Here is a 24,142-nt window from a genome sequence, read left to right as displayed (position 1 = left end):
GCAACTGTTCGCTGGCCTCGTGCGTAATCCACCAAGGACGGTTGCCGAGTTTCTTTCGGAAGCTGTCACAATAGAGAGGATGCTCCAGCAGCGGTCTACCACTTACGACAGGCCGGTGGTCGCCGCTTCGGTTGTGGCGCCGTTTTCGGCCTTCGGGGCTACCCCGAGCCTACGCGACATCATCCGTTCAGTTGTACGCGAAGAGATCCAGAAGCTCTTCGGTGCTCCACAGCCGACGGTCGGCTCTGTAGCTAGCATTGTCCGCGAAGAGCTTCAAGCGTTGAAGCCCTCGGTAGCGTCCGCTGATCCACAACCTTTCCCCACGGAGTACCTGCGTCCAACTTATGCAGATATGGCGCGACGCCCTGCCACTGCTTCGGCGCCATTACCGCCACCCGATCAAGGCTCACTGTATTCCGCACACACTGAGCCGTTCGTCGACAACCGACGACCACCCCAGCGGAAGGCGGACCTGTGGCGCGCCCCAAATCGCCAGCGCCTGTGCTTCCATTGCGGGGAGCCAGGTCATCTCTATCGCCAGTGCCCCTATCGACACCTTGGACTTCACGGATTTCCTATCGACATGCGTCGCCCTCCAATAGGCCAAAGACCCCGGGAGATTGAAGACTACTTAGCGCAGCAGCGCATGGCGCCAACTTCTCAGCGGCAGTCACGATCCACGTCCCCACGACGACCATCGCCGCAGCGCGGGCCATCCTGGACGGCGCAGCGACGCTCGCCAAGTCCCCACCGGGAAAACTAAAGACAGCGACCTCCGAGGGCGAGGCCGCTTGCAATCGACGTGACGAAGACCCCCTGAAAAAGAGACCTGTGAGCGATCTGGATTTTACGGCACCGACGACAGTTCCTACGCATGAAAATCGACTCTCGCTGGACATACCCGTGCTTCTCGACGGCCATAAGGTTAGCGCATTGTGGACACTGGCGCGGATTTTTCGATTATAAGCGGGAAGCTAGCAGCGCTTCTAAAAAAAGTCATGACACCATGGTCGGGCACGCAGATTCGCACCGCTGGCGGACATGTCGTAACTCCTAGTGGCCTGTGCACGGCACGAGTTCAAATTCGCAGCTCCACGTTTATTGTAAGCTGCCTCGTTATACCTGACTGCTCCCGTGACGTTATCCTTGGGGTTGATTTTCTCCGGGAGTATGGAGCTATTATCGATATCCGAAAGCGCACAGTGACATTTTCAACCGAGAAAGCTGCTGATACTGACGTCAAGAATCGCCAAAGCCGCGCCGCCCTTCGAATTTCCGCCGAGAGCGTTTCGATTCCGCCGCGCGCCAGTGTTTTTGTGACTGTTACTTGCGACGAACTGCGGGACGGGCATGCGGTCGCGGAAGGCAACCAGTCACTTTTGCTCACCCACGGCATCTGTACAGCGCGCAGCCTCATCCATCTCCGCGACGGCCGGTCTGATCTCCTGGTGACTAACTTCACCAACGAACCCCGGAATCTTTTTCGTGCTACTGCCATCGCGTTTGCTGACTCCTTAGCGGATGTTTCTGAATGTTTTACGTTTGGGGCTGTTAGCACTGTGCAGCCCCCACTTGACCGTCTTAATATTAGTCCGGATCTCTCGGACACACAGAATCGTGAGCTACGTGCCCTCCTACTAGAGTTCAGCCCTTGCTTTGTGTCCTCATCGAAAGTACGGCAAACGCCTCTCGTGAAGCACCGCATCATTACGCCTGACGACGCCCGCCCTATCCGCCAGCAGCCGTACCGTATCTCAACGACGGAACGTGAAGCGATTCAGACACAAGTTCAGGAGATGCTTTGTGATGGTGTCATACAACCATCCAACAGCCCGTGGTCATCCCCTGTCGTGCTGGTAAAGAAAAAAGATGGGACCCTTCGCTTCTGTGTCGATTATCGAAAGCTGAATGCCATCACTAAAAAAGACGTCTACCCGCTGCCCCGTATCGACGATTCGCTCGACAAGCTTCGTCGCGCCCAGTACTTCTCCTCCATTGACTTGAAGAGTGGGTACTGGCAGATTGAGGTTGATGAGCGGGACCGCGAAAAAACAGCTTTTGTCACCCCAGATGGACTGTACGAGTTCAAAGTGCTGCCTTTTGGCCTATGTTCAGCGCCGGCAACTTTTCAGCGCATGATGGACACCCTCCTCGCCGGCCTCAAATGGCAAATCTGCTTAGTCTATCTCGACGACGTTGTCGTATTCTCTGAAACCTTTGAAGAACACCTCGAACGCCTGCGCGCAGTATTAGATGCCCTCCGGTCAGCTGACTTGACGCTCAAGCCCGAGAAGTGCCACTTTGGCTACAAAGAGTTGAAGTTTCTTGGTCACCTTGTGAGTGCCGCAGGCGTTAGGCCAGGCCCCGACAAGACTGCTGCTGTCGCCAGATTTCCCGGTCCTGCAAACAAGAGAAGTTTGAAACGCTTCCTGGGTCTCTGCACGTACTACCGCCGCTTCATCGCCGATTTTTCCAAAGTTACCGCCCCCCTGACTCGCCTCATGCGCGATGATACACAGTTCGTGTGGGGCGCCGAGCAACAAGAGGCTTTTTCGGAGCTGCGCAGCCGACTGCAAACAAGCCCTGTTCTTGCGCACTTTCATGAAGACGCTGACACCGAAGTCCACACCGACGCCAGCAATATCGGCCTTGGCGCTGTACTCGTTCAACACCAAGCTGGCGTCGAAAAGGTAATAGCGTATGCCAGCCGCACGCTCTCCCGCGCCGAGACAAACTACTCCACTACAGAAAAGGAATGCCTTGCGGTTGTGTGGGCAACCATGAAATTTAGGCCTTACCTCTACGGCCGCCCGTTTAAAGTTGTCACCGATCATCATTCCTTGTGCTGGCTGGCTAACCTCCGCGACCCATCGGGGCGCCTAGCACGATGGAGTCTTCGCCTCCAAGAATTTGAGTACACCATTGTGTATAAATCTGGCCAGAAGCACGAAGATGCTGACGCGCTGTCGCGCGCACCCGTCGGTTTAGTCGATGAGAGCACGGACGATGAGAGCGGTTTTCTTGGACTGGTGAGCGCTTCAGACATAATGACCCGACAGCGAGCTGACCCGGACCTTCGACTTGTCATTGACCACCTGCAGGGTCGCGCTGCTGATATCCCTCGGCAATTTGCTCGAAACCTGTCTGCTTTCTGTGTCCGGAATGGCGTTCTATACAAACAGAACTCCAGCACTGTTGACCGAGCGTTCCACCTCGTAGTGCCAGCCGACCTCCGTGCCGATATCCTTTTTGCCTGCCATGATGAGCCCACCTCCGGCCACTTGGGCTTTACACGCACACTCGCCCGAGTTCGTCAAGCCTATTATTGGCCTAAACTCGCTGACGCCGTTCATCGCTACGTCAGAGGCTGTCGTGAGTGCCAACGTCGAAAGGCGCCACCTCTCAAGCCAGCGGGTTTGCTCCAACCTATTGCGCCTCCCCGAACACCGTTTGACCAAATCGGCATCGACCTTCTGGGCCCATTTCCGCTGACATCGGTCGGTAACAAATGGATTATAGTTGCGACCGACTATCTCACACGGTATGCGCAAACCAAGGCGGTAAAGCGTGGCACGTCATCTGAGATCGCCCAGTTTTTTATGCAGCAGATCGTGTTGCGCCATGGCGCACCGTCCCAAGTAATCACCGATCGAGGCACGGCGTTTACGGCACAACTTATGCACGACGTATTTGAGCTGAGTCACACGAGCCATCGCAAAACCACTGCTTATCACCCACAGACGAATGGCCTCACGGAGAGACTCAATAAAACGATCGCCGACATGATTGCAATGTACATAGACTCCCAGCACAAGACCTGGGACGAGATTCTCCCGTACGTCACGTATGCCTACAACACTGCCATCCAAGAGACTACGCGTTTTACGCCATTTCGCCTGCTCTATGGACGCGACGTTCAGACGATGTTAGATGCCATGCTTCCGTGCTGCACGGATAACCCTCTCATCCCAGACGCTGAGCAGTTTGCTCAGCGCGCCGAGGAAGCACGTCAACTTGCCCGCATCCACATTCAGCAACAGCAGGGAAAGGATACGCGTCGCTACAACCTCCGTCATCGACACGTCACATACCAACCAGGAGAGCAAGTTTGGGTGTGGACACCGGTGCGCCGGCCCGGCTTGTCTGAAAAACTGATGTCGCGATACTTTGGACCTTACAAGGTTCTGCGCCGTGTCACAGAAGTGACATACGAAGTCCTTCCAGCGGGTACAGTGCAGACCTCGCGTCGACAACCACGCTCCGAGGTGGTGCACGTTGTCCGCATGAAACCGTATTTCACGCAGTAATGTGCGGTGTACTATGTACTCGTTTAGTTGTGTAGGGCACCGCCTCTGTTTTATATTCGTTTTCTGTACTGACTTGCATCGCCCATCGCTCGCGCCCAGTCTGTGCTTTCGTTTTTTTAGGAGGGGGAGTAATGCCACCTGGTGTCCCAGATGTTTTTAGGTGACACCTAGAAGAAGAGGACGCCGAAGTGGTTTCGCGTGCTGTGCGCGGAACTTTGCCTGCTTGTTGAGCTTCGTCCCGTCGTCTTAGTCACATCTAGCCCTCTTGTCCGTGACAATATTTATTAATTTAATTTACTGCGTATTAACTGCGCCGTTTCATAAAAACTTAGGAGACGGTCCCTCGTCGGCCTCGGGTAGCGTTGCGACAAATCTGTAGCAGTAGGCATGACCGCGGAACGGGGACTATAGTGCCTAGAATATACTGGCTAGTGTGACGAGCGCCCGCGCTTCCCTGTCGGCGAGGATGGCGCTATTTGCAATGAAAGCCAATCGTTAGCGGCAGAGGGCGCTGCTTGTCAGGAGGGTGCCACCTGAGCAGACGACGCAGTTTTCTCTCTTCAGAATACGGCAATCTGTTGGTGTTGTGCGTGCGTGTTAAACCTGCTTCTGCGCGTCTTTTGCTTTCACGAAGGTGCAGTAGTTTATTTACGGTGTAGGTGTTTGCTCATGCGAGTCGTTCCGCACTTCTACCTGCTCGGCGACGATTGCATCGGTGTTTTTTTTTCTCGTTTTGTGCGCGCGTTCTGTGCTCGCCTGTATCCCTTCTTTTTTTATTGTGTCGCCAGTGGTGAAGCGCGGTTCCCGATTGTTGTTTCCCCAGTGCCTCTCACTAGACTGCAGAGAAAAATGCCAAAGAGAAAGCGGTGCTTTTTTGGCAAACGGGGCTACCGCTAGAACAAGGAGCGTACGTATTACTGCGCTATCTGATGCTACGTAAGTACGCATTCTGTACAATGGGAACGAAGCATCGATAGAAATGACGGAAGGTAAACGGCAACTGCTTTTGTTGGCGAGAAACATTTTTAGAGCATGCAGTTATATTCACAAGGATGCAAACCTGGGCGAGTCGGTAACGGTACTCCATGGCAGTGTGTAGCGCAAAGAGTGTACACAGGCTGTTACGTTTCTCCATCGAAAAGTGGGAAAGCTGACGCGGCCACCGCATAGCAACAGGCAGAACCGCGAGCGGATCGGCCATTTCGGCGCCGTTCATCGGCCGCGCAACGCTTCCTCCCGCGGACAAGTTTCGACGTGTTCCTGCCACGCGCCAAATGTGTGTGCGTGCGTGTGTGTGCAAAAGCTGGCCAAGCCTGGAGCTCGAGGGAAAGTGCGTCGCCCTCTCCAGTCTGCAGGAGGTGGAGGAGATGAGGTCGGACCATCTGCGATTGAGTCATTCGTCGTGAACCAACATGTTTGGCTCTCCCTTTCCTGTGTGGGTTTACCCTTACCATGTGAACGGGAAAACCTATAAAAAGCAGCGGCCGACTCCGCTGGGACAGAGACTACTTTGACGCGCCGTTGGCACGACGCTAGACACCAGCTGTGTGAGAGTGTCTGTAATCTCTCCGGGTCAGCTTCACTGCCCGTTTCTTCCTGATGTTACAGTAAAGGTTGTTTCGTTAAAAGACGCCTCGTCTTTGCTGGCACCATTGATGCCGTCCGCCGTCCACGGAGCCGCCAGGCCAACGCTACCGAGGGGCCGCGCGCCGCACGTAATGACAGCTGGCAGCGGTACGCTACCCCGGCACTCGCGCCCCAAATGTAACAAGGCGCTACAGACAGCACATGTGTTGTGTACCTTTTCTGTGTCCCTCGATTGTCCTTTTGCGCTACACATATGTCATATGGATGCAGTTATATATTAGGCGCATGTTTCACCGTAAGCGCGGCATTACCAACCAGCTTCATCGCGATTAACCGGCAGCGTCTCGTGCATATTGTGTATCTGAGAAAAAAAAAAAAAAAAACTTCGTCAGCTTCTTCATTCAAAAAATGGTGACTTCGCCAAAATCTTGTGCAATCGCAGGCCGCGATGTACCTTAATTAGCTGCTGTTAGTAAAGGTTCCTGGTTTGTGTTCTGCTGTTTTTTTGTTTATTTTTTTTATTTAAATACCTCACGGGCTCCGATTGGAGTATTATGTGAGGGGGGTTACATAACTGGGGTGCGAAACAGAAGCATGTAGAAGATGGTTATTTTAACATTGTTATTTTCAAAACGTTAACATTATACCCTCCACACCTTGTGCCCAAGACGGCACCAAAAAGGAAGGAAAGAAACATATATGCGAGCAGCAACCAGCTCGTAAACGCCATAAGCGGGGCGCAGGGACTGGACCCGGCGATTCGGGCTCGGAAATCAACGAGGGCTCCTGTTTTCTCGAAGCTGGCTTTCAAGACTGCAACGACTCCTCCGGCTCCAGTGAAGCGGGCATTGTGGGTGAACAGAGTTGCAGCCAGGCTACACTGCAGACACCGAACCACCACGGAGGAACCACCGTTTGGGGAAATTCTCATTCCGGTTACATGGATGTGGATACCTTTCGTGGATGACAGCCTAGCTTATGCTGAAGACCGAATAACTTTGAAAAGATGAAGGTTGACCTTGCATTCCAACTTTTTGTAGATGAGGTTAATAAAGGACTTTTTTTGCACCGGCGGCATGTGGAGACTATATACACTCGGGTGCAACCAACAGAAGACTTCGTCAAGCTAATCAATCGCCTGATACGATCGAGTAATGACCTCCAGGATAACCAAGCGTGCACTTAAGCCGGGTAGCCCAGACATGCGTTTCTTGGAAGACTTTTTAGGATATCTGGACAAGTGAGAAGAACATGCCAGCATTGCCTTCCACTCGCATTAAGCAGATCAATTAAGGGGAAATGAGGGTGCTCGTTATAATACATGAAGGAAAGAAGCCAACAGTCGGCGAGGCCAAGGAAAGCGTTGGGGATGGTGCTTTTGTTTCTTTTCTTAATGTTTACTTGGATAATCACAGAAATTAGTAATGTAATCTGTTTAGGGGAAAGATAATTAAACACAAAGTAGAAGAAAAAACAACGTGCCGATGGTGGGAACCGAACCCACGACCTCCGAATATCGCGTCCGGTGCTCTTCCAACTGAGCTAGATCGGCCGCTGTCCCCCCTGCTACTTGCTTGGGTATTTATGTTGTCTGTATACGAACCTTGAGAGTGTTCACCAGCGCCACCCTCAATCATAGCGGCGGACGTGGAACGTCCTTTGTTACCGCCAGCGTCACGTAGAACGTGATCAAGAGCGAGGGCGAAAGCTGTGTTAGAACCCTCTTACGCTACCTATGGCTTCAAGACTGCCAGAACCGAGACCCCCGTAAGCTACAAGCAGATGTCACTTTTGATTAAACATGCTGCCTTCGTTCTATTAAACCGAATCTGTGTTTCGTGACTTGTATTCTTTGAGTTTGAATTCCTCCAAACGCGAAAGCTCTCATGTGCGTTTACCGGGTTAGCGTGTGGCTCACGTACCGATTGAGCTTTCAAGTTCGAGCAATCTGCACAAAGCAATTCGATATTAACATTAGCATGTTAAAACGTTATATCAATCCTAAGCTCCTGAAAGAGCTCTAAAACAAAGTATTAAACGTGAGCCAAAGCAACGCGCAGCTCCCTTTCCAACTCTCAGCAGCGCGGCGCAATGTGCGCGAGAAACCGGCTCGCACCCTCTCGCACCACAGCGCCGCTATGCGGCCGCCGGCGGCTTTCATTGCTATCCGAGCCATCCCAGCCGGCGCGCTCGACACACTAGCACTAGTCAGTATATTCTAGGCACTATACGGGGACCTCAGGGGCGTAGTCATGCTACGAGTCGCTGGCAATTGGTCGATTCCGTAATCACGTGAAAGCCGCGTCAATTTGACGTCGCGCTCTACAACTTGAGTGCGAAATCCGCCTTTTGCACGAGGATGTACCCTTTGCGTACATGCATGTAGTTGTTGCTCCTTCTAATTTGTACGTCTCCAGTTGACTGCATTCTGCTGGTCCAGTTTTGACTTTTACTTCTTTCTTGAGGACGGCGACTACAACAAGCCGATTCCTGCACAGTTTGATGAGGCTCTCAACTTCACGACGACGACATGCTGTGAGCCAGACTCATCGCCTATAGCTCTTAAGCCCAAGTTTGACAGCCGCCTGTGTTCAGTCTGCAACTATCACCAACTCATCAAGGTCCGGCTTCTGGCAAACTTTACTCCTACAGAAGAGGTATGTGATGCTGGGAATGTTCAGCGTTCTTTATTATTTTATTACGTTGAGTTTGGTTGCATTTGAATGAGGCAAGCCTTTTTTATACTTTGTAGAGTATAAATAGATGCAGTCTACGTCCCAACTCTTCAAAAAAAACCTTCGGAAGCTTTAGAAAGGCGTTTAGAGTAACATTACACAGTTTGTCACGTCCGCACTTTTAGTTAATTGCATGCAAACAAAGTTGTCGTACTTCTGCCTACTGGTGCCATCTGGTTTTCAAAACAAACAATTTTTGTTATAAAGAACCAACTTTTGTTTTTAGGCTTGGGAAAGCCAAAATTATTGCCTGAAATAAAAAATAAAGGAAGCCCCTATTATGCCGGCAGCCGGCAGAATAGCCCGCCCGAAAAATTGCCGGCAGTTAGCCCCCATTGGTTGGCTACGACCACGTGACTATAGTGCCGGCATATTCTTTTGAGACCTATTTTGTCGGCAGCCGGCAGTACTGATTATGGGGTAAAGATGCCGGCAGCCGGTATCGTACTCAACGCCTTGAAAATGCCGGCAGCCGGCAGAATTGCTATCGGGAAAGTATGCCGGCAGGTTCGCTGGGCATCCACTGCTAGGCTTACCAGTCGGGACAAGCCATGGTGGAAGGAAAGTTTCTTACGGCAGTTAGCCCCCATTGGTTGCCAAATAAAATTCCTCGCATTTTGGAAGCGGACTGTGTTTTGAGGCCATCATGTACAATTGTTGGTTTTCTCTGCCGCAGAGGTTCAGCTGATGCCCTATAACCGAGCTCTTAAAAACCGTGAGGTTAAACCCTATAAACCACAATCTTGTAGCTTTGTTGTGTCTGCATATGTTTGCAGAAATGAAATAGCTTTAAATGTGTCCAGAAGGCTGTGAGGGGAAAAAAAAAAGGCTTCCTAGTGTGAGGAAGTGCGACATCCTTCATTTTTACTGCAGAGACAAGGCACAAATACATTTTTTTACTCTTTATTTTGCACGCAAAAAAAAAAACGAAAATAGCGCTATTCGCAACTGGAGCATTGCCAGACCTTTGCTTTTGGCTGCTTCTTAAGGCGCACGCAAGGCAAATGGTACCATGACAAGCACCAGTCACACATGATGGAGTCGTGAATATCAAGATTGGTCTTGCATGCTTCACATTCCCATTGCTGCAGCCTTTGTTTACATTGTAACATATCAGTCACGGCTAGCCAGGCATCATCTGAAAAATGAGCTCTAACAGCATTTATGTCTACATTTTCGTCTAAAACACCACAGTGCACTAACTCTGGCCGTTGCTCAACGTCGGCTTCTCCCAGTTCCTTGCCTTGCATTGCAGCTTTTGCAGCACATTCGCCAACTAACCATGTCAGAATTATTTTTCTTTTTTATCTTGCTGACAAGAGCTTAAAGGGCATGCGTTCACCAGCAACATGTTTCCGTTTCTTAATCAGCCCAACTACGGTCAGTGTTTGTCCCTTTGGCCGCCCACACTTCCGCATTGCTGGCGCAACTTTGATTTGACTTAGCGCATCACTTGATACATCAGTAGCCTCGTTTGTTGTTGGAAGGTTTTCATTTCTCATGTTGAAATCAGCTTCGTGTTCCAGATTGTCATTGTGATTAAGGTCATGTGCAGTAGAATTTTCGGCAGTTGTGGAAATCACCTGATTTCCCACTGGTACAGTGTCATAGGTGCTTGCATCAGAGACTAGCAGGTCATCAGAGGGCATTTTCTGATCAGTTGTCCTTTTCAGGGAAGGTTGAACATTCTCTGCAGAACTATCATTATCTGCACAGATGTCTTCAAAGGCACTTCTTGTGTTCTTTCTGCCTGCTGCTTCTGAACACTTGCCTTTTCTTTGCAAGTGCACCTCCTGGTCATTCATCCAATGGCAAAGCAGATCTTGCAGCAGTTCCATTCGCTCTGAAAATTTTGGCATCGAACCTTCAGCTACAATGCTCGCAAGCTTTCCTGTTATCACAGCTGCTTTTCTAAATTTTTGGTGACTTGAAAGAACTCTTGCATCTTTCTGTTTTTCAACACGCAATGGTGCTGTTTCATTCTGCTCACAGTCCAACAGCACTGTTACAGTTTACACATACAGTTTTGCCGACCGCCTATCACTGCAAAGGCTTCCATCAAACTTATTCAGTCCAAAGTGATGCCTTACTGCAAGAATGTGGCAGCATGGAAGCAACATTGCATTTCTGAACCCACAGGAGGAGTCATTTGCAGAAGCAGAGTTTGCCGCACCATTGATGACCACCTCTGCCATCTCCCCATCATTTGAATTCACACACACTCTAGATGAGAGGTGCAGTTGCCGCTCCACATGCCTGAATGCATATGGGGTCAGAAGCTCACAGTAAAGCATGTGAGCTTCATCGGTACTTGAAGTCACATGCCTTTTTTGGAGCATCGTGGCTGCTTTGTGCATCACCTCTTTTCGTGTTGTGTGCACAAATGTGAAAAATCTGCGCACAAAATTTTCAAGCGAGCTATACCGGTCAACAATGCTCTTAATCTTTGCATTAATCGTCTCTGCACGATTGTTTGCTGCGTTCATAAAATTTCCGCATGACCACTTGATGCCCATGATCCATTCCTCATGAATGGGATGCCAATTTGAGTTGAAGTAGTCAGTTACAGGTGGGGCGAAGACAATATATGTGTCTGATACAAGCGGGCATATTCCTCTTCACTCTCAGCGTAGACCATGCGCTGAAGTAGATCGAGGGCTGTCTCCTGAACCGGCCCTTAAATTTTAAGTTTTTGTGTGCTTACCTCCCTTCTAAAGGTCTGAAGAGTATGGAAGGCACATATGTGCAGTAAAGATTGGGGAAATGCTTTCGTAACAACCTGCCACTCTTTAAGGTCCTTATCTGACATAGTTACCCTGATATTTTCCCAGTTCTTGTTGAGCTCTTTGAATGCCTTGAAAAACCATTCAAGTGTGTCACCATCTTCTGTGGCAAAAAGGCCAACAGCCACAACCTCACTTTAACCATTCCCATCTTCAATAATCACTAGAAAGCAGGCCATCCTGGTCTCCAGTAATTTGTATGTGGCATCAATGAATATGATCTCAGGGTAGGTTTCAAAAGACTTCTTCATGCCTTCATCCTGAAAATAAATTGCCCTCAGTTCATCTCTATCCTCAGTCAGGAGACGAACAGAGGCATGGTATTCATTTTGCAACATTGTGGCTGTGGCTTGGAGGTTGTTTCGGGAGCTTGACTGTTGCATTTTGCAGCTAGGTTTGAAAGGTCCTTTAGTGTCACCACCTTGTTGCTCTCTTCTTCAAGACGCTCTCTCACAAACTTCTTGTTCGCATTGAGTTGGAGCATTTCCTTTGCCTTTTCTTCAAGCTCAGGTGCTAGCTTTCGCTGTTGGGGCAAATGTCTTAAGAGTGCCTCTGACAAGGCATGGTTGTGCGCCAGGACGAGGCTCCTGATCTCTAAGTGCGCACCATCCTTGCTCGCAACCAAGTAGATGTGGAATGGGCAGTCTTTCTTGAAAGTCCTGCACAAAACATTTTTTTTTTTCACCAAAACGCTGCAAAATAACATGCAAGAGGTTGCCCCCTGTTAAAATACTATCCGTAGAAAGCTACACAAGTGTCGCAATTCTGTAATTAGTCATATTATAGCAGGCAAGCTTTCGATTGCAACGCGACTGACGTCCGTTGCGGATTCCGTTAGTGCGCACCTCTTTGTGATGGAAGTTTCATAATAAGCTACACGAATACGCGCCATGACTCGATAGCAAGCATAATAGGCTCAAAGAGTGTATTTCAAGCATATTCATATAACGTATTATGAAACACCAAGCAGACCGAGTGCCATGCGCTGCCGGCATCCACGGCGGGCGGATAGTCGCATTCGAGTCGAAAGCACCAACCACACCACCCCCCCAGAGCTTGGCAGTCGGTGTTACCTCCTACAAGGGGTGTGTTCCAAGCTAAAGAAGCCATATCAAGAGACCACGTGGGCGCACATTAACGTGGGTACGCGCCGCTGCCATTTCAACTAGAAAACTCGGCAACATTACCGGTTACGGATTATGCGACAGAAAACGGATTTAGTTCAATTCTTGTACCAAATGTTACAGGGTCGAGATATTATAATACATAAAAACACATGTATTATAGCTGTCGACCTGCGTCAATTAAATACAGCGAACCGCAACCATTCTAAGGAGCACACTGCTATGAAATATGTGCCTAAGGAAGAATTGAAGGAAGCGCACGCATCTTATTTCAACAATGTAAAAGATCTGCACAGCATAATCATTCACTTACGAGGAGCTTCGTTCTGACGCCTTGGTTGCAAACTTCTTTCCACCGTGGATGCAACAAAACTTCACCGACTGGTATTCGAGCGCGTCGGGCATGCTTCCCACAATCTTGCCGACTCGCTTTTTGGCCGCCTCGATGGTGCGTGCATCCCTTTTCCGCAGCTGGATGTAATTTTGGCTGCTGTACCGTGAAATCTTCTCCTCAAGCTCCGAAAAGCTTGCAAACGTGTCGCCAACGTTGAAACTCACGTGGGTGTCTCCCGCATCGGCGATGCTGTCCAGCGCAGCCATTGACAGAGACTCGTTATCATCAGCCGCCATAGTTAGATGGTCAGCTGGCCACTGGAAAAGAATGGTCAACGCGGCAGTAAAGTCCAAAATAAGCACGTTACGGATGAACACTGCCACCCGCGAGGACTGACCAACTGACCGTGTTCACGGAATGGTCGGCATCACGTGACTGTAGCCTGCCAATGAAAGAACACTGCCGGCAGTCTTATTTCCCGAGCTGTTTTGCCGGCTGCCGGCAATATAGCCACTCCCAAAAATAAAGGTAATTCAATGCTCGTGGATGTTGCTGTAGGTGAGATGAAGCCAAATGAGTGCCTGATGTGCTGTTTATGACCAATCAACATGCCAAAAAACCCAGTAACAACGACGAGTTGACTGTGAGTGAGACGGCCTCTTCGAAGCACTTGGACATGTTGAAAAAATGATTTCAGCATATGCAATGGTCGTGAACGCTAAACTTTGGAAACAATGTATATAAGTCGAGCGTACGTTCAGGTTCGATTTGAAATAGCATTTTGCAAATGTGCACTTTAAAAAAGGTCATCCCATATGCTTTACGGGCACTTTATACTGGCGCTACATTCCACAGCCTCAAACCGTTGCCTCTGCAATCATGGTAGCTTTGGTACTGGTGCCAGGAACTACTGAGATAGAGTATAAGTAGCACCTTGACCCAGGGCTCTTCAGGTACATAGTTGCCTTTCTTCGAGGTTATTTAGCACTATTTTTTTGTTGAATATATAACTAGAGACTGGACTTCTTGGTTTAAGCAAAAACACCCATAAAAATATGTCTGTTTCAGTTTCTTTAAATTTGAGCTTAACCGAAAGAAGCCATTATTCTTGACATGTAAGGCATAGTTGGCTGGCTGTTGAGCACAAATTGCACTGGGTCAAGGTTGAAAATTGACTAGTTTAATAGAGAAGTCAGGGACATGATACCACTGTGTATTATTAGATAAGCAACCAGTTGTGCAATTTGAGATATTGCTTCGTTACCTCTGTAGACCGGGAAGCACCACCTCCCAGCCGCCTGCTATCTGAGCACTTTTTATTTCCTATCACCACCCGATTAGAGCAACTACTCGGCTAAGGATGTTTAGTATCAGCTGATTTTAGAGCGCTGACATGGAACCATGCATGGGCATCATGAAAACTTCTGTTCTAATTACCACAGTGAATGAGTGGCAGTTCCATCACAATTGTGTCACACCCTGTCACACCTATCACTGTGGCTCAGTGGTTAGAGCGCTCGCCTAATGAACTCAAGGATGCAGGATTAAAAAACCAAGGTGCCCGCTTACTGTGCAGTGCCAGTGCATGTTAAAGAACCCCATGTGGTCGAAATTTCTGGCGTCTTTCGTTTTGGTGGCTTGCGTTGGCTAAAGAGTTGCTTCAGGACGTTAAACCCTACAAACCAAGCCAAACCATCACTTCGGTCAACACTAAGGCTATGGAATTTAAGAGGGTGCATTGTTCGGCAAGTCGGTCAGCCATGATAAATAAAAGGTTAGGGCACACATAGAGGCAGTGATGAGGAGGGAACATAACAGTGCCCCATGCTTTCATTTGATGCAGCGCAGGAACTCAAGAAACCAACACTAATATTTTAAACTACTATAGTTCATTGAAGTAAACTTCTACTTGCATTTTTATTCTGCCTACTTTCTTATTTATTGTGTTGCATTTTTCTCAATGACTAATTTCTTTCACAGGCACAGTTCAAAATGCTCTCATTTGGACATTAATTAGAAGTAAATAAATTGTTTGCGCTGACAAAAATGTTGAGACGCACTATAAGCAACCGTTGACCACAAAGAGTGATATATAGATAATGAGAAAAGTAATTGACTCGTTGAAAATAATATTTGCAAAAAGAAGAAAGAAAGACTAAACATGTTCTGAAAAAGAACACTTAAAGATGGAGCCAAATTTTAAAACAAAAACTGAAAAATCCTGCCCCTTGATATTAGTCATTTGAACCAATCAATATAAATTATATATGTGGCAAAAGCATGCTGCCATGCTTAAAATTCAGCTTCCATAACTTACCATGTAAGCTGAAATACTGCTGCTGTATACATTATGCTGTCCTTGAGTTTGGTGCAGATGCTGTATGTATATCATTGTATTTCTATTTTGACATGAAACATAAGTTGTTCATTCACTGTGGTGTTTGCATGTTTTTCTCAAGCTGTATATATTTTCACCACAGAGTTGGCACATACATTGACATATCTCAGTAGAAACTGTACGAGTTCATTTGACACTTTGACTTTCCCAAAAACCATCTGTTCTGCTAGATTCCTTCTTTATTTGCTTGCTTGCTTGCTGGCTCGGCTCAGCCTTCACAAACATTTTCGTAGTGCAGCTCAGTAGCAATGGTACCTCTTCACGAACAACCCCATTTCATTTTGAGGAAGCTTCAACGCATGGACGATCATCCTCAGAACGCTACGGTTCAGTGTACTTGGAGTGGAGGAAGCATATGGATTCAAGAGAGAGAAATATGCGTGGTCGTTAGAACAGCGTATGACGTGCTAAGCAGCGTCTGAAACGACACGGCTGACCTATGCACAGGCCCAATGTCAGTGGTGGGATGGCGTGAATTTAAGCAAAACTATTTATGTGGCTATGCTGTATTTCGGCAGTGGAATACTTCTGATCATCATCATTCCTGCCGTAGCGTGCACGTCTGAGGTGTGTAGGTACCACTCTTTTATGCAATTCATGTCAGAGAACATCAGTTTGGCTAACCATTAGCTTCGCAGGTCATACCTGGATGCGACTCCTCATCTGAATTAACAGGCACAAGGCCTTCCATGTCCGAATTGACGAGCATCTGACAGCATAGATTTAAACGGACGTCAGCTGGGACTGCACTCCTATTTTGAAATTTCGAATTAATGGGGGTCAAATAATTTTAGTTTACTGTACCTTATGATAACATCACAATATTTCGTTGTTAGCTCAAGTTCTCCAGCCCAGTCTTTAATGCGACATCTGTCTTGATTAAAACAATGCAGAAAATGCCACTTGGTTGAAATTGACCTATAGCTCTGGTATTGTGTCCTGTGGCCTACAATTTTGTTTGGCATATGCACACCCACAGCACTTTACTTCATGGCATCTGATATTGCTTGAAACTGCACAAGCTAGACCATAATTAAAGCGCAGATGAGTGAACTTGGTGTAGAATATGAATTTTGGCTATAATGACGTTAAAGGTACAGTCAGCTGTCTGAGACAAGTAAACACATACAGTAAAACCTCATTGTTTCGAACTCATTGGGACTGCGCAAAATTTCAGGTCGAACACCGTGAAAAACAAAAGGGCGAGGCAAAAAATTTCATCACTAGAATGCGCTGTGCATCTGCACGTACCTTGCACTTCATCCCGCCTCTGCACCTTGTTTATAATTTCTCGAGGGGTGGCATTGTGGCGCTCTTGCAACTTCAAAAAACAAAAATGTGAATATGTTACGATGTTAGCAGAGATGAAAAGGGAAATGCCACTCCTTCCTGCCTTCCACACTTGAGCGTGATCTGCGCGGCTTGCTGCAAATTTGCACGGTCGTGCAGTTTTTGATTTCACAGCACACACATGCCCCAAGATTATTATTGAAAGTTGCTCTTGCGCTGCTTATCACTTCTGAGGCAGCGACCACCAGCGTATAGAAGCCAGGCAAACAAAGTGCAATTCGAACTTCGTTGCCAACTACACTTTGATGATTGGGCCCTTGTTCTGCCGGCATCGGGCATTGTCATGGGCACTTATTACTTGCCACTGGTTGAAAACACGAGGAGGATGAGGACACACGGCGCACCACTTCGTTGTATATTCTCATCCTCCTCTTATGTGATTGGCCAGAACCAGTAGTGATGCCGTATTATGTTCAAATTTTGTAACTCTACTAGTAGACTGGCTACACTGCCTGGGGTTGACACATGCACTACATATTTAAGAACAACCGCAATGCAAAGGGTTATTTTCATTCAAAGAACCTTCAGGCACCTACATCTTTTTTTCTCTCTCTTCATTGCATTTTGCGTGGTGTAATTCTGCGTTCTCACCATCTTCTAAAATGGTTTGCAAGGGCAGCGTTCTAGTATGCTGACAGTGGCGCTGCCTTTGACATTGCTGCTAATGGCAAACTATCTTTGCATTTATGTGTGGTAGGTGTCACCAGCCTTATGTTTTGGCAATTAATTGCGAAAGCAATACTACTACAACAGCCAAAGCGAGACCTTGGGTGGCCGCAGCTACGCCGTGAAGAGGCGTAGCTACGGTCTCCTCATAAAAAATCAGCCTGCCATGACATTTCAATTCACGTTACCCCTATGCTATGGGCAGGAACTGCCAACTCGGGTCACTCTTTTCATATGAGAGGGTGATATCAGAATCAGCCTGCAAGAACAGTTTGCATTCTCGTTACCCCTATGATACGCAGGCATTTCTGTACGGCTTGGTTGAAGCGTGACTTTATATGTGGGCTGGTAGCTTACGTTCTCGCGTCATACCAGGGACTAAGTGCCCCCCAATAATGTAGCACTTTACACTGATGGGGCATGATAGGGGAATAACTTAGCAAGCAAAAGAAGCTTCCGTCGTTGCTCTTGCAATTCAACTAGGGTTTACCAGAACTAAACCATAACTAACTTTTTCAGAAACTGTATTAGTTCTTTAAACCTTTGTTCTCACCATCTGATGGATGTTGAGATCATGGAACTGTGGCCAAAGCCATTGTTGACCCTTAAGCCCTACAAAGCACCAGTTTCATTATTCGAGGGCCTCATGCTTGTGTGTCAGAAGGTATCCTGCTCCTGACATCTTCTCTGATTTCCTTTTACATCCCAAAATCCCATTCCGCTGGTACAGGGCAGCCATTTGGAACACCCTTCCCTCTTCCTCTTTCACACACTTTCAAGCAAACCTGCATGTCTCAATACCACGCTGATTATTGCCCCGGCAGCAGGCGGTCATTCTCATGTCTCTTTCAGTGTTCTGCGTTTATCAGCCCAGCTTTAGTTCGACAAGGAGCTTTTGATTGTCGCAAAGAAAATACATGATTAACAAAATTCACATGACGGTTTATTTAAACATTGACACCTTTGCAAGGTGTGCTATCGCCTCTACAAGTATGGTAGTTAGTATACAAGCTTTTGATGTTGCTGGGCTACAGCTTAGCAGGAGAAGGAATTCAGATTGCATGCTACTTGCTTGCTGTGTTGTGCAGAGCCAATTCGAGACTGAGGTAGAGCAGTATCGGGCGCATCTGGAAGAGGTGTATGCGCTGTGCCTGGCATGCGAGACTCAGGTGAAGCGAACACAGAACCTGCAAGACTCTCTGCTGCGGCCACAGCTGATGGGCCACACACTGCGAACCCGTTCGAGAGTGCTGGCACACTACTCCCTTGTAAGTTGATCCGATTAATTGCTACAGTGTTAGTAATGAATGCGTTGAAACTAGTTTCCCGCTCAGGAGAAGGTGCTGGTTTCAGTATATGTCAAGCTGTGACATTAGTTTCAATGGTTAGCTGATGGCAAATTGGAGAAGGGATATCCTGCTCTCCACTTGTACGGCAGAGAAGAATGTGTACGTTGAGTACGTGTAAACCATGTACCGCTGTTGGCAGGTTGCACAGTGGAGAGAGGAAAATCTTCCTCTCCGCTTCTAGGGGAGAGGAGGTGAAACCAGAAGTTGGCGGCCACGGAAAGAACCGATGCAGTGGCTGTTGTGGACAGAGGAGGTCCTGACATGGGTGGAGGGATGTCACCCTGAGGGTGATTGCCATGCAGCAACTCATGAGTGGTTACCGAGGAAGGTGGAGGCCCCATCAGCCAATGCCAATCAGTTTTCATTGACAAATGCGCTATACCAGCTATCTTGACTCTTCAAGCAATGAGAAGACGTAACCGCAACAAAAATTTTTTGTTCTGTGGAGGGAGTGTTTTTTTATTAGGACATCAAGAGGGAGTACTAAAAATGAAACATGGAATTCGTAATAGAAGTGATTATGTCAGGAATGGACTCTCAAAAAGTTTTATTTTTTATTTATTATTACTACAGGTTACTACTTGCTCGCATGATGAAAACTGGTCTTTTTTTTTAAGACGTTGGATGCAGTAGAGTATTTATGTAAAGTGGGCCTGCGCTTTTCAGTACTTGTTTGTGTGTGATTATGCTGCGCAGATTGGGTTTCTACATTGGGGGAGGGGACCACTTACGCATGTTGGTATTCATACGACTTCGCTACAAAACGGGAGATGTTGACAAAGGAGACTTGTTTATAAAATTGCTAACCTTGCCACAAACACTGCTCGAATACATGTCACCACGTATGTTAGTGGTCTGTATTAATGGTGTTGATAACAGCTTGTTCTTGGTCGGCAAAAGTTGATTGCTTGTATCTTTTTATGTTTGGCAGCAAAAAAAAATGCATTTGTAACACTGAGGTAATTGAATTTCAAGGAAATTAGATTCATGCCACTCGAGTGATCATTGTTGAATGGCGATGGGGTTCAGCTTGTCGGCAACTGCAAAAAATTTATTGTCATTCTTACAGTTTGCTTGTGAAAAATTACCGGGAATGGCGATAGTACTTGTATTTTGTTTTCCCCGTAAACTCAAAGGATGCTGTTTTCATTGGCAATGGTCTCTTTGTATTCAACACATGGTAAGCTGTCATCTGGCCAGATTCAGCCTGTCTTCACGGTGCAATTTTGTCTACTTAAATATAATAAGTGAGCAAATTTTCACAGTTGGTGTGCTGAGAAGGACGCTCATGGGATCACCCAAGCCGAGCACTGGAATTTTGCGTGCCATCACTCTCATAGCTAAGCTGTTTCATGACGTCCACCACCGGGATCCTAGCATTCCCCGTCTGAAGCTCACACCGTCAATATATCGCAGGCATGCATCTGGCAGGTGAGAAAGTGGGGCGCAGGTTAGTCAGCGGGTTGTGTGATGTCACGAGACCAGATGACATGATCGAGTTGGAATAGGCTGCCACCTCAGGCAGCTCCTTTCATATGGAACCGCAAAATTAGAATTGAATGCCATCGGATATTGTGTGCCATCCACCTGATTGGCTGAACTGTTTTGTGACGTCACAACTATGTGGTCTCGAGCAAGTAATTAAAGTCTGGTATATGCTCAGCCAATGGCTTACTATGACCCGAGCTGTGACCTTGACTTGACCTTTAATTTAATCTTTACCTTAATTAGCCATGATCCAAACCAGTACTTCTCAGAACACTGCTACTGGCGTAACCAGTTTAAGCCTCTTCTAATTTTCTAGATCACCTATCAAACTTTAACCTTAACTTGACCTTTACCTTTACCTTAATTAGCCATGATCCAAACCAGTACTTCCCAGAACACTGCCACTGGTGTAACCAGGTTAAGCCTCTTCTAATTTTCTAGATCACCTGTCACTGCAGCACTGCTGACTCGTCTCATTACTCCAGTCTTGTTCGTCTTTGCATCCAGTTTTGATGCCTTGTTAACTGTGCAGCACACTCGATAGGCTAACCTGCGTCTTTTTTTGTCGCAGCCTTGGAAGCAACGCCTGCGGCTCTTACTGTCAACGACGGCATCAGTGTTGAGCCTTTGTACCTCGGTCATGTTGATCATGGCCTTTTTGAAGAATGACTTCGTGCTTGCCCATTACGGCACAAAGTTGGGCTTAGCCAACGTGGTAGTGAGCATGCCACCCACGCATCTCCTGCGGCCAGCCGGCTTAGTGTTATCTGCCTGCTCTGTGCTGCTTGCAGGACGTCGACGGTAATCTTCAGCACTTTTAACTTTCTTCCGGGCTTTTCTTTTTTCTTTTTACTTTAATGGGACATAGCACTGAGCAAAATGTTTCATGAAATTGTGGTGGAAATAAAAAGATCTTGCCTCATTTAGTACTGTACAGATCGAGCACTACAGTATCCAAAAATGAAGATTTATAATTTTAGTGTGGCACTAAAAATTGCATAAAACCAGCTGAAGTGACTTCTTGCGGGGAAACGGTGTAATTATCAGCGTAGTACCCTACGTGACCACATCTCAGGAAAATTATCACTAACATTTTTAAGTTGATGGTGTTCTTTTTTTCTTTTCTTTTTTTCAGGGGTTCTTGTTCTGTATTTGTGCTCTCTCGAGTGTCCTTTAATATAAATCATTCCTGCTTTCACATTGCCTATGATGTGTCTCTAGCGCCTCTCACTCATGGTGCCACAGGGCTGTGAATTCCTTGACTGAAGCGGTAACCACAGTCCGTTAAAACTTTATTGACGAATCATACATTCTACAGGCATACAGAACAACCCTGCAAAATGTGAGGAGTGTAGTTTCAGTATACTAGAAGCACAGAACCGGACCTACAAAGGGTTAGAAACTGTGAGAACAAGTGGGGGGGCGTGGTCGCAGTGTTTGGCGAGCGGGGCACTGCTTGCATGCTGGTAGGTGGTGCTACAAGAGATGCATCGCTGGCCTTAAAGCTGTGTATTCGTGCTTCTAGGTTATGAATAATAAGCTTACCCACTTTAATGTTTTTTCTTTCTAATCATGGACATATCAGACTATTTCATGATCCTTTTCGTGCTCAATATATCCAGGTTTGACTGTATTTCCAGTCTCTCCTCATTGGTCATACCCAGACCTGGCCTCCTTCTGAAAAGTCGTTTGAATAACCTGTGCGAGACCCGTAGCGTTCAAATTAGTGTGCTGCTGATACCATACACTTGTGTCGTGCATTGTGCAAGGTTGCGCTGGCAGTTGGAATGGTTTGGATTTTCGATTTATCGCGATTTTACTGTGCCTCATATTTAGATGATTTGCATGAAACATTAGGGCACCTTATCTGAGTCCAGGGCCTAGCTTCTTCACTGTATGTCGGAGCAGATGGCAATGAGCAGGTCAGAAAGATGCTCATGTTTTCACCACCCTTCTGGCCATGCACATAGCAGCCACTATGACCTTGGTACAAACTGTGTAGTATATGGATGCTGCTTATGTATGATTCAGACAAAAAAACAATCTGTAGTGTTAGCGCTCCTGCCGTTTGTTTTATTGCGAAAGCTTTAATAGCTTATTTAAAGAGTCAAATATATAGAAATTACAATGACATGATCGGTGTCACAGCATGTAGCATCACATGTGGAAAAGAGAAAAACGAGTTGAGAGAGAGAGAGAAAGCCTGGCAGAATGCATATGCTCATTGAGAGAATAGAGCTCATGCCAATTGCTATGGCAGTAGAGGTGGCTATCACAGAATGCCTCGTGTATCAGTGCATCAGCTGCGATGGCAGAGTACACTATAGAGGCAGCACCAACGGAAGCCAGTTGCTCACAAGTGCTAGGTAGTGTTCGTATGATGCCCAAAGATTATCACGTGACACATGCTGTAGCATGAAGTATGCGTCATCAATTGCAGTGGCGATAAAGGAGCAGTCACTCACGGTTGTTATGAATAGTAGTAGTAGTAGTAGTAGTAGTAGTAGTTAGTAGCCTGTGTTGGGATGGAGCATACTTTGCGGCTGTGTTCTTGTGTGCTGACGTCGTGGGTGTCATTGCCTTGGAGCGTCAGTACAATCGCAAGTTGGCAACCAATGAGTGGACGCCCACGTGTTCAGGAGTATAGCGCCGTCACAAAGAGAGGTTGTTATTTTGGACTAGGCCACAAAGTGCGGAGGATATGTGGCTTGCCAAGCCAGGTGCCAGGGAGTACAGATGCCTCTGCAAAGAGGAGAGGGTAACATATTATGCTCGAAGATTTGGCATGTTTTCCGAGCTCAATACTATAACACGTGAGGAAACCGGTGACTGCAAATTAAGGCTCTCCCCGGAGGGGGCACCTGTTAAAGCAGGTGTTTGTGTGTTTTGTGCGACACCACGGACCCCGAGCACCCACGCTTAGCCGTGCGTGGCATCGTCGTGTCTGGGGAAAAGGGGATCCTGGTGGTTGAGCCGATGCCGAGTGTTTGGACCTTTAAGGCCCCTCGGCGGAGGCAACACACCACTTTGGCCCACGTTTCCCATAGACGGCACCTCCGGGCTGACCCACCCGGGGGAAATCGGCAGTCGCCTTTTCCTATCCTCCCCTCCACCTTTCACTTTCCTATCTTCTATCCTACAGCTCTCCTGTCTTCTTCTCTCTTCTTGGATTCTTCCTTCTTCCGGGCGGCTAGGGTTAACCGTGTGTGGTGTAACTACCCTGGGTTACCCATATTAGGTTATAGTTACTGTGTACAGCTGGCGAGGGTAGGACTTATTTATTTAACTCCTGCCCCGTCCCCTTGTTGGGCTCGATGGTGGGTGGCTGGCACTGTGACCGAACAGCATACTTACTTTATGGCTTCTTCAAGACAAAATGATCGCCAAACAAAGAAAAGGCGGACCGAAGTAACCTCTCAATTCTTTAATGAAAAACTAGAAATATTCCCCAAGTTCCACGTTATCCACAGTGAAAAACCAGAAAAGCCAGCCCGCATGGTGTCTCCCTTCATCGTGTCCAAGTCTCTCACACAAGCCCTGGGTCCAGGATACAAAGTATCCAAGCTGGGCAGTGGGGACCTCCTGCTTGAAGTCAAAGACAAAACTCAATATGACAACATTCCAAAGCTTGAGTCGTTTGGGGACATCCCAATTGTAGTGTCTATGCACACATCATTGAATACTGTCCGTGGCGTGATATCTGAGAGCGATTTCTTGAACCTCACAGAAGAAGAAATGCTTGAGGGGCTTAAAGAACAGCATGTAACCAATGTCCACAGAATAAAAATAAGAAAAGATGGCAAAGAAATACCCACTAAGCACCTCGTCCTAACTTTTGCCACCTCCACACTCCCCGAATCTATTGAAGTAGGATATATCAAAGTGACTGTGCGACATTATATCCCCAACCCCAGACGCTGTTTCAATTGTCAACGCTTCGGTCATGGCTCACAGAGCTGCCGTGGCCGTCCAAAATGTGCAAGATGTGCTGGAAATGACCACACCTCTGAAAACTGTGCAG

At 47.5% G+C, this 24,142-nt stretch overlaps 2 pseudogenes; one reads left to right on the top strand and one right to left on the bottom strand.

The window, feature by feature from the left end:
* Positions 1–6,900: 6,900 nt before the first annotated feature.
* LOC146171588 (uncharacterized) overlaps positions 6,901–24,142 on the top strand; it is a 28,541-nt pseudogene continuing 11,299 nt past the window's right edge.
* Positions 9,705–11,145, bottom strand: LOC146171589 (uncharacterized; annotated as a pseudogene).

Source organism: Amblyomma maculatum, unplaced genomic scaffold (genome assembly GCF_055883805.1).
Source record: "Amblyomma maculatum isolate TAMU_Amacu unplaced genomic scaffold, ASM5588380v1 scaffold_19, whole genome shotgun sequence".
NCBI classification, from domain to species: Eukaryota; Metazoa; Arthropoda; class Arachnida; order Ixodida; family Ixodidae; genus Amblyomma; species Amblyomma maculatum.
The sequence above is the reverse complement of the archived record's forward strand: the minus strand, read 5'-3'. Positions and strand labels throughout refer to the sequence as shown.